At 48.8% G+C, this 11,861-nt stretch overlaps 1 long non-coding RNA gene across 1 annotated transcript; it reads left to right on the top strand.

The window, feature by feature from the left end:
• The first annotated feature begins 362 nt into the window (after positions 1-362).
• LOC125547650 lies at positions 363-1,789 on the top strand. The gene is made up of 3 exons (XR_007300719.1): positions 363-455; positions 1,361-1,486; positions 1,572-1,789. It is a non-coding gene; the product is annotated as an uncharacterized LOC125547650 (long non-coding RNA).
• The last annotated feature ends 10,072 nt before the right edge of the window (positions 1,790-11,861 follow it).

The following is an 11,861-nucleotide window of genomic DNA, read 5'->3' as shown; positions in this document are numbered from 1 at the left end:
GCTGTCCGAGATCTCCTCTGCTCCCTGGGCTGGTGAGTCGCCAGATCTCCGCTGCTCTTGTTTGATTCGCTTGAGATTTCGCTGGGCGTTATGCATATGCGTGACCCTCCCTGTTCGATGCCCTCGAAGGTGAAGACGGGCTGAGATGGCAGGCTGCTTGTTGCCTCGGCCCCGAAGATGAAGATGAAGGTGGAGGAGAGCGAGCGTGGGTGAGATGGCCTCTCGCAGCATGTCCGACCGCCCCTACTCCCCCGACGAGCGCATGCTGCAGCTCCTAGGCAAGGTATGCTTCTCCCTCTGTCCTTCCCTTCCCCTACTGTTGCTGCTCTCCCCGGTCTCACTCCTCATCTTGTCTCTTGTGCAGGGTACACGAACTCCACTTCTTCCACCAGCCACCCTCCCCTCTGCGCCCAGCTTGTGGAACACCTCCACACCATCTTCGGAGCCGCCTGCTGGTGAGATTGGTGTTCATTGTGGCGCAATAGTGACTACACATGCCATCGAGTTAGTGATGTAGTCATGTAGGCAGCGAAGCTTAAAGTGTTATGTTTACTTCACATAAACTGAAAAGGGTATCATTTCATACTTTTCGTTTGGTTTGTGAATCTGCTTCACTTAAATTTCAGCCTGAGCTAGTAGTTGACTAAAGGAATGCTCGTACATTTAGAGATATTATATCACTATGCTAATGTGTTTCAACAAGGGAGTACCGTCTACTAGTCTGTTAATCTATGAGCGATGGATAGTTTAATCACGGCTTGTTTCTAGACTTGTATTAACACAGCATTCCCCTTTTAAAATTTCTACTACTATTCTGTTGAAAGAGATCTCAACAATGCTGTTTTAGTGAGCTTATTGTTGTCGGAGACTGGGTAATGATAAAAGACTGCCACGATTAAGTTCAGAAACGATAGTATGTGCATTCGTCTAGAGTTCATTTAGCAAAGTTCAGAAACGCAAACAACATCAGTTCATTAGTTACACTAAGCATTTGCCTGCCTAAGTTGTATTTAGACCAATATTTGCTAATAGACACCCCCCTTCACAGATCTGCTATTTTTTGGCGTGCACATAATATGTATGTCTTAACAGTTTCCAGCAGTTGTGTTCTATTGTTTGATTAAATGAATCAAAACCTGAAGGAGATCTAGATTAACAGTAGAATCACATAGTTGTAATTACCCGAGAAATTTTAACAAAAGCTCACTGTTATGTCCTCCATCGGGCGATCTTGTTTGTTATCGTAGTAGAATTTGGTGTGCTTGAATAAAATGGCGCTCATTTGCATCATTGTATTTCTGCAGAGTTTTAAGAAGAATTCTGGTACGAACGCACTGACCGTATACTTGTACATGTGCAGCTGAGGAACATCATGTGGGCTACTTCCAAGCATGATGTGTACGTGATGTAGAACTATTCTGTGATGCATTGGTCGTCCTTACTCCGCAAAGGAAAAGAAGTGCTCAACGTGGCAGGCCCAAATCAGGTGATCTACCACAGAGCGATGTGATAGTCCTCTATCGTCGGAATTTCGGTCAATCTCTGATCCACTGTGCGACCACACTGTGCAGGATATGCAGGGAGGTCGGCCCTTGTCCAGGGGAAGATCAGCACCATGACGGTGAAAGACAACCTCGGCAGTGCCTTCTAGCAAGATTTCAATCATAATCTGTGCATACTTGTTTATGATATGTGTGTGCCTCCATCAATCCTCTTTGGCATCATAGGATACAAGATACCAAGACTAGCAGTTCTTGTCTTGCTCATGTTTTGTGATCTCAGCTTATCTAATAAAACTGGCAATTATAGGATACAAGATACCATAACTACATAACTGGGGTCATTTGCGTTACTGTAGTTGTGCCGTCTGGCTAGTGTGCTAATATGGGAGCCACAGCATGGCATCCTTCTCCATTGTAGATCCATTGTATTTGCATGCTGCTATATTATGTCAAGTTGAGTGAAGCAAACATATCCTGGTGTGTGTGTGTGTGTGTGTGTGTGTGCTAACATCTCCTAAATGCTCCTACCAACTTTCTGACTTTGGCAAATGATTTGAGTCCTCTCACCTGGCCTAGGAGCAACACCACTGCTGATGAGAGCAGATCCTTTCCCTCAATAGATTAGCATCATTCCATTCTTACTGTGTAGTAGAATTGGTAGTGATAGAGTGGGTGAATCTATGTGATGTAGAGATACACTAAGATAATGCAAAAATATATATTAGTTCCGCTAATGCTTACCAGTGAATTCAAGTCTCCTTATTTGAAGGTCCAACACTTGTGCATACTGATTTGTGTGCTTTCTGGTTTAGGGAGGAGCTGCATGCTCTGTACCAGCTCATCCTTGTCCTGCTCGAGGAGCAGGAGGAGGAGGGGCGCATCTAGCCAGCCACAAAGGGCCTGCTCTGTACGACCACGTCATCGGCCTGCTGCAGCATCGAGTTCAATATGTCAGGTGACCCTTCCTATCCTGATGATGTCTAGTAGATAGTTTGATGTATACCTGCTGCTGATTAATGCTCTTGTGGTTAGCATTATACTCCTGGAATCATATTCTACTATATCTAGTGTTCTTGTGGTTCTCAAAGATGCATCACAAACATCTAGTGTTCTGATATAAAATTGGTCTCTAAAATATGTTTCTAAAATTGGTCTCTAAAATATTATACTATACCTGTGGTTGATTGATGCTCTTGTGGTCTCTTGAAGTTGGCTGAATCTGTTGCTTTATCATATATTTGGTCCAACCAGAATCTGTTCTTGAAGTAATCAAATATTATACCCACTAGATAATTGGTCTCTAACCAGAATCTGTTGTTGTTATTGTGTCATCTGCTGATTACTTCTTCTATTAATCGCCTAGTGCTCTTGTTAGTGAGATTCATCTAGTATTTTCTTTGCAAAGCACGGAATGGTTTTGAGTAGTTGATCATTGCTTGATGGAACCTTCATGTCGTTAGCTTGCACTACAGTAACCAGATGCAATCCATTTTTATTAAATGCATTCTGGTTAGGATTTTGTCGTGGCTGTTCTGTTTCCTATAGATCTAGATCTGGTCACTACTGAAATTTCATTCTAGGACTTCATCATGTGATTATTAGTTATTTTTAACCAATGCTATTCCTAGCATGTGTACACTCTAATCTCTAATGATGTTTGTCTTTGTGTTCAGGAGCTCGAGGTCTACAAAATTTGAAGATTGAAAGCATATAGCTCTACTCAGCAAAGAGCCGTCTCTTCTGTTTGATTGTAATAGAATGTAAATATTGCAATATTGTAATAGTAGGCATATCTGGGTTGTAATAACTATGTACAAATTGTAGTAGACTTAGTGTTATTTGACGTACTACATCTGTACTGCTCCGTTTGAAATAATGATTATGTATGTGATTTGAAAACGTGTGGAATGGAAACCTGACTTGTGGGATCCACTTATGAAAATAATCTGAGCATTTTTGAATTTTCTATCAAGTGGGCCCAATGTGTGAGAAGATGACAAGTGGGACCAGCTCCAAAATATACTGGCCCAAACAATGTTAAAAGACCCGACCCAGAAATAAATAAAAGGCTGAAATGGGCTTGGCCCGTGTAACTTACAGAAAAAAATACATTAAAAGGCCGAATTGTTGGGCTAGGCCCATGTAGAAAACCGAATTGGACTGGACTGAATCTTGTGCCACATCAGCTTGCCACGCTGGATGCCTACGTGGCCTGGAGAGGTTGCTAGTGACCAAAACGCCACAGTGGACATATTTTGGTCATAAACGTTTGCGACCATTCCAGAAGAAAGGTCGCTATAGTCAGTTTACGACGCCCAGCTTTTGACCTTATGTTTTTGGTCACAAAAAGGTCATAAATGGAAATTTGTGACCATTCAGTGACCAATAGTGGTGGTCATAAGTTGACATATTTCTTGTAGTGTCAGCAGCCAGAAGAATCAGCCAGACAATTCTGGACACGGTTCCTAACAAGGAAAAACCAGATAGTCGACTATCCGGACGCAGAGGCCCTAGCAGCCTTCAAAGCATAACATCCGCGACGAGTGGCTTGCCCGGCACCTGGGAGAGGAAAAGCTGAAATCCATAGCAGCACTCACGACACTCATGACCCGCTTTTGCGCGGGAGAAGACAGCTGGCTGGCTCGCAGTAACAACTTATCAAAGAACCGTGGTAATTTGGATACCAAGGACAAAAGTGGCAGGACACGTCAGAATAAGCAAAAACGCCATGTTAACAGCGACAGCAATGAAGAGACGGCAGTCAATGCCGGATTCAGAGGCTATAAATCCGGTCAGCGGAAAAAGCCATTCAAAAAGAATACTCAGGGCCCGTGCAGTTTGGACCGAATACTCGATCGCTTGTGCCAGATACATGGCACCCCCGAAAAGCCAGCCAATCACTCTAACAGGGATTGTTGGGTGTTCAAGCAAGCAGGAAAGTTAAGAGCCGAAAACAGAGACAAGGGGCTGCACAGCAACGACGAAGAGCCCAAGCCGCTGAACAACAATGGACAGAAGGGCTTTCCCCCACAAATGCGGACGGTGAACATGATATACGCAACCCATATTCCCATGCGGGAGCGGAAGCGTGCGCTGCGGGACGTATACGTGATGGAGCCAGTCGCCCCAAAGTTCAACCCATGGTCCTCCTACCCGATCACCTTTGATCGAAGGGACCATCCCACTAGCATCCGTCATGGCGGCTTCGCCGCATTGGTTCTCGACCCAATCATCGACGGAAGTCACCTCACAAGAGTCCTCATGGACGGCGCCAGTAGCCTGAACCTGCTTTATCAGGACACAGTGCGGAAAATGGGCATAGATCCCTCAAGGATCAAACCCACAAGAACGACCTTTAAAGGCGTTATACCAGGTGTAGAAGCCAACTATACAGGCTCAGTAACACTTGACGTGGTCTTCGGATCCACGGATAATTTCCGAAGCGAAGAGTTAATCTTCGATATAGTCCCGTTTCGCAGTGGCTATCACGCCCTGCTCGGACGAACCATATTCACAAAATTCAATGCGGTGCCGCATTACGCATATCTCAAACTCAAGATGCCAGGCCCTCGAGGAGTAATCACGGTCAACGGAAACACCGAACGCTCCCTTCGTACGGAGGAGCATACGGCGGCTCTCGCAGCGGAGATACAAAGTAGCCTTCTTAGGCAATTCCCCAATCCGGCCACTAAAAAGCCAGACACCGCCAAGCGTGCCCGGAGTAACCTACAGCAGGACCACCTGGCACACTCTGAGCAAGCGTAGCAATGCGGACCCAACCCCAGATTTCGCGACCTAGCGAAACCAGTACCTCGCGTACACAACTACGCCCTTGAAATATCATGGGCACAGGGGAAGGGGCACAATAAACGGCACGCCCAACATACAGCTTAAAACGTACTAGGGGCTGCCGGATTCTTTTTTTAATTTTTTCTTACTTTCAGGACTACATACCCCGGACGACCTGTTCGGCGACTCGACTGCCGCACAAACGATGCAATATCCAGGGAGGCAGACAAGCCATGCCGCATTATGGAACTCCCAGGTGGTCTTTGTTACGAGCGGTATACCTGTTTTAAATACAATTCCGCGGCCTGCCCCTGTTTTAAATATCTTTTCCTTATCGCACTATTTGTATCGTTCGGCTTTGATAAATAGCCTCTCTACAAACAATGCTTAGCTTCTCGTCTATTTTTTGCATTACTCTATTTTATATATGTTCATTAATGACATGTTGCACCCGTACACTATGGTACGACAAGTATGCCAGGGGCTTCAGTACCCTTTAATATGGTGTGACAAGTCCGTACACTTTCACAAGTGCGGCACCCCGAACTTATAGCACTATATGCATCGGCTCCGAATCATGATTTGGGTCAATAGTTGGGTTTGCCCGGCTCCTATGTATTGGTGCCTTACGTTCCGCTATATCGGCTAAGGTAGCACTAGGAGAACCACTGCGATTGTGCTCCGGTTGAGCTGGGCTAAGCACCTAAGTGGAGAAAGCTAAAACTGACTGTCATGATGAGGCGAGAGACCGGTCGCTGTTCGAGAGGTTTTTCGGGTCCCTAAAGGCCTATGCCGCTTCGAGCGAGGAGCTGGATAACCCCAGCCAAGGCGTGGATAGCGCCCGAACTCGGTCTTCCGAACTAGGGGCTTCACCGAAATTTAAAATTATAAAGTTCTATGGCTAAGTGAGAGTGTTCAAGCATTGTAGTCCGATTGCCTGGTTCGCCGTGCTGAGCGCCTCCCTCGAAGGACCCAACTATGGGAAAAAGAGTGCTCTGGTTTATCCCCGAACACCCCAGCATTAGTGGCATGGGGGCAGAAGCCGACGACTGGCCATCTCTCAATTTTTTGATAAACGGCCGCACAGAAAATAATATTTTAAATTCAACAAGCATTGCTTAAGCGCCTATGAACAAGTTTTCAGTGCATAGGATAAAAACGAGCGAGTTTATTCAAAAATTACATCCTTGGTACATTCATCTGCCACAAGGCAAGCACCCGCAAGAACATCCTTGTAATAGTTCTCGGGCTTGCGATGCTCCTTCCCCGGTGGCGGCCCGTCCTTCACAACCTTCTCACCGTCTAGCTTACCCCAGTGCACCTTTACACGGGCAAGGGCCCTATGGGCACCTTCGATGCAGACGGAGCGCTTGAGGACCTCGAGCCTTGGACAGGCCTCCACCAGCCGCCGCACCAGCCCGAAGTAGCTCCCAGGCAGGGCCTCTCCGGGCCACAGCCGAACTATGAAGCCCTTCATGGCCTGTTCTGCCGCCTTGTGGAGTTCGACCAGCTGTTTCAGCTGGTCGCTCAAGGGCACAGGGTGTCCGGCCTCAGCATACTGAGACGAGAACACCTTCTCCGTCGAGCTGCCCTCTTCAGCTCGGTAGAATGCGGCGGCATCGGATACGCTGCGGGGAAGATCTGCGAATGCCCCTGGAGAACTCCGGATTCGGGTAAGTAGCAAGTAGTTTACTTTTATATTTCTGCTTTGCATAAGGAATACCTCACCTGCTGCTATCTTCTTCATATCCTCCAACTCTCGGAGGGCCTTTTGGGCTTCGGCCTTGGCAGACTTGGCAGTCTCAAGGGCCGCGACGAGCTCGGACGCTCGGGTCTCTGACTCAAGCTCCAAGCTCTCATGTTTTCTCATGAGAGCTTGAAGCTCTTGCTGCTCCTCGCCGACCTGAGCCCCAAATTTTTCTCGCTCGGTGCGCTCCGCGGCCATTTTCTTTTCGGCCTCAGACAGTGCCTGCTTGAGGGTCGCCACCTCAGTCGTGGCCCCTACAATAAGCAGTACAATCCTGTTATTTTTTGCAATCACGCCTCTCTATAGGCACTTATTTCTGTAAGGTATTTCTTACCTTCTTTCTCCTCGAGTTGCCGCTTGGCAAGGCCGAGCTCTTGCTCGGACCGCTCGAGTCCCTGTTTCAGGACACCCACCTCCGCAGTCAGTGCGGCGGTGGACAGCAGCGAAGCCTGCATACGCATATTGACTCTTTATTGTTAGACTCCTGCGAAATTTAATAGATCCTTTATTCGGCTTTTCTTTCCGAACGCCAAATAGAGCATCAGGGGCTATTGTCTATGCGGTAATATTTTTACATATTTTTACTTACCTCGAAGCCTGTTAGGAGGCTAGCGCAAGCTTCACTCAGCCCGCTCTTGGCGGACTGGACCTTCTGGATCACCATACTCATAATAGTACGGTGCTCCTCGTCGATGGAGGTGCCTTCAAGCACCTCCAGTAGATTTTCCGGCACCTCTGGTTGGACGGAGGTTGCCGGCTCAGAAGACTTGCTCCTCTTGGAAGGAGCTTTCCTACCGCGGTCCGGAATCATTGAAGATTCCGGCACGGTATCCGGCTTAAGGCCGGACTTGGAGCCCTGGGGGGTCTTGTCCCCTTTACTCCTAGAGTCCGGGAGGTTGCCTTACGGCTCCTCTAGGACCACCTCCTCCTGCCCCGGAGCTTGTTGCGATGCCACATCGGCGTCGTCCGCAGTGCGGGGGGAGACAGCGGGCGGAACGGAGTTCACGTCCGATGAATCCAGGGAGCCGCTCAACGACTCGTTGAGTTCGGCCCGGGGCGGGCTGCATAAGTATCATCGACATTAGGTAAAGCTGTGCAACAAAGGAACATCACGAGTTACTCTGATATCCGAACTTACGATTTCGCCGGACGCTTGGCCCTGTCCGGCCACTCCTCTTCGTCTTCTTCGGCGTCGGGAGAATAGTCCGGTGGAGGGGTCTTCCTCTTCCTGGACCCCTCGGCCTCCCCAGTTGGGGCGGCCTCCCTCTTCTTTCCTCCCCCCGCTGGAGGGGGAGAGGTTTCTTCTTCCTCCTCCTCGTTTTCATGGGAGGAGGGTGTTTTGGACTCGCCGAATGATTTGTCCGACAACACCACATTACAGGTACTCTTTCGAGTCCCCGTGGTCTTCTTCTTCTTAGCCTTCTTCTCTGGCACCACATAAGGCGCCGGAGTCAGCAGCTTCACCAGTAGAGTTGGGGCTGGGTCTTCGGGCAGCGGAGCCGGATAGTTAATCGGTTCGGCCATCGCCCGCCAAGCCTGTCAAAGGCAAGGGAGTTTAGATCCCGCATAGAGTCAAATTATGAAAAAAGCTTGAACATCCTGTAACAGGTGTAGATAGCGTACCTTGCTAGCGTGACGCTGTGAGCTGTATCCGCGGTCCTCGGAAGCGGATGCGGGAGCCTCGGTGCCCTTGAATAGCATCTTCCAGGCATCTTCGTACGTTGTGTTGAAGAGCCTGCTGAGGGTTTGATGCTGCGCCGAGTCGAACTCCCACAGATTGAAATCCCGGTGTTGGCTCGGGAGGATCCGACGGACGATCATAACCTAGATTATGTTGACAAGCCGGATTGGCATGTTCACCAGGGACCGGATGCATGTTTGCAATCCGGTCACCTCTTTCTCATCGCCCCACAACAGGCCCGTCTGTTTCCAGGACACAAGCCGTGTGGGGGGTCCGGATCGGAACTCAGGGACCGCGGTCCATTCCGGATCGCGTGGCTCGGTGATATAAAACCACCCGGATTGCCATCCCTTTAGGGTCTCCATGAAAGAGCCCTCGAACCATAGGGCGTTGGCCATCTTGCCTGCCATGGTGCCTCCGCACTCCGCCTGGCTGCCGCTCACCACCTTGGGCTTGACGTTGAAAGTCTTGAGCCAGAGGCCAAAATAGGGGCGGACGCGGAGAAAGGCCTCGCACATGACGATAAAGGCCAAGATGTTGAGGATGAAGTTCGGAGCCAGATCGTGGAAATCTAGGCCGTAGTAGAACATGAGCCCCCGGACAAATGGGTGGAGTGGAAAACCCAGTCCGTGGAGGAAGTGGAGGAGAAATACCACCCTCTCATGGGGCCTTGGGGTGGGGATAAGCTGTCCCTTCTCGGGAAGCCGGTGCGCTATGTCCTTGGACAGATACCCGGCCTTCCTTAGCTTCTTGATTTTGTCCTGCGTAACGGTGGAGACCATCCATTTGCCTCCCGCTCCGGACATTGCTGGAGAAGGTTGAGGTGGGAAGTGCAGGCTTTGGCGCTGGAGCTCGGGTGCGCGAGAGATGGGTAAGCAAGGGAGGAAGAAGGCATAGGTAAATAGGGTGGATCCTTGTCCCCTTATATAGGCGGATGCGGTTATGCGTCCCCACTTGCCTAATAAAACTCACTTGCCTCCCGAGCGCCGTGATAAATGGCGCGGTTGGGTTACCCACATCTGTATTAAAGACGTGCCAAGGAAACCACCTCGCAAAATATGCTGAGGTGGAAAAGTAAAAACGATTCGAGTAAAGGATTTGGCTGTAGTGTGATGGCGCACTGCAGAATACGTCAGCAGATTTGTTTTGTGCTAATATTATTATCTGTATGGCAATATGTGGAAACTTATTTTACAGAGCCGGACACTACTCTTGGTGATTACAATCTTCTATGAAGGACTTGGAGGAGGAACCCGCCTTGCAATGCCGAAGACAATTTGCGCGCCGGACTCATCGTCATTGAAGCCTAGTTCAGGGGCTACTGAGGGAGTCCTGGATTAGGGGGTGTTCGGATAGCCGGACTATACCTTCAGCCGGACTCCTGGACTATGAAGATATAAGATTGAAGACTTCGTCCCATGTCCGGATGGGACTTTCCTTGGCGTGGAAGGCAAGCTTGGCGATGCGATATTCAAGATCTCCTACCATTGTAACCGACTCTGTGTAACCCTAACCCTATCCGGTGTCTATATAAACCGGAGGGTTGTGTCCCGTAGTGGATCAACTCCATACACAATCATACCATAGGCTAGCTTCTAGGGTTTAGCCTCCTTGATCTCGTGGTAGATCTACTCTTGTACTACCCATATCTTCAATATTAATCAAGTAGGAGTAGGGTTTTACCTCCATCGAGAGGGCCCGAACCTGGGTAAAACAAAGTGTCCCCTGTCTCCTGTTACCATCCGGCCTAGACGCATAGTTCGGGACCCCCTACCCGAGATCCGCCGGTTTTGACACCGACAATGTCAGTCATCAGCGTGTGAATCCAGGCTGTAGCAACTGGGCTAATAGGACTCCGGGAACCCGGGCTGTAGCAGGCTAGCAGGACTCCGGAAGTTACCGCGTGACTTTTCCCGAAGGGACAGACACAGGAACAAAGTGAATCACATGTCGGCCAGTCTAAGTGTTCCGGAGAAGTAGTACTGAGCTAGCAGGACTCCGGTAAACCGGGCTGTAGCAGACTACCAAGGCTCAGTGGAAACACCAGACTACATTTCCCCATAAGAGAGGCTACCAAGGATAAAAAACTAGATTGTCGGATCCCACACATACCAAGCATTTCAATAACATACACACAATATGCTCGATATGTGCAAATACAACATGGCATCACAACAAAACTCTACGACTCAAAGTATTTATTCATTAGGCTCCGAAGAGCCAGATATTACAAACATGGTTCACATGACCCAACATTTAGAGCATACCAGACAAAGCACAGGCGGAAGCTTAACATGTCTGAGTACAGACATCTACAAATGAAAAAGGCTGTGAAGCCTGACTATCTACCAGATCCTGCCGAGGGCACAAGATCATAGCTGAGGTAACAAGCTAAACGTCGAAGTCCACACGGAACTACTAGCGAGACTGACGTCTCTCTGCAAAACATAAAATAGGAAAACGTGAGTACAAATGTACCCACCAAGACTTACATCAGAACTATCTACATATGCATCGGTATCAATAAAGGGGGTGGTGGAGTTTAACTGCAGCCAACCAGCTTTGACTCAGTGGCTAACCTGTACTACGACTGCAAGTAACTCTTTTGAGGTGGCGCACACGAGTCCACATATTCACCATATCAGTAAACCGCTAAGGATCCGCTCCTGTCTCCCTACAAGAACGCCATCCATAGCACTCACACTTATCTTGCACATTTTAGAGTATCCACTTTCACTTTTCTATGAACTGTATAGGCAACCAAGTAGTCCTTTACCACGGACGTGGCTATTCGAATAGATGATGTTAACCCTGCAGGGGTGTACTCCTTCACACACGCTCTCACCACTTACCGCCGTTTACACGACATGTACTTGGCAACCTTCAAGCGTAAGACCAACGAGGGTGTCGGCCATGGCCTACCTAAACACTCAAGTCTCTAGTCCAGGTTTATCGCCTATCCAGGTTCCATCCGCAGGGTGTCCGGCCGGGGTTTCCACATACGACCCCGAACGAGACACCAAACGGGCGCCCGGCATGCCCGGCCATGGTGTTTCTACCGCATCATTGCCCACCCCTAGGGTCAGCGCTACACACGGCCTCCAACACATATCCTATAAACACCAAAAACTAGTTGCAACTC

The sequence above is a fragment of the Triticum urartu genome, chromosome 3 (assembly GCF_003073215.2).
Source record: "Triticum urartu cultivar G1812 chromosome 3, Tu2.1, whole genome shotgun sequence".
Classification (NCBI taxonomy): domain Eukaryota; kingdom Viridiplantae; phylum Streptophyta; class Magnoliopsida; order Poales; family Poaceae; genus Triticum; species Triticum urartu.
Note: the sequence above shows the minus strand (reverse complement) of the source record. Positions and strands in the feature narration are given on the sequence as shown.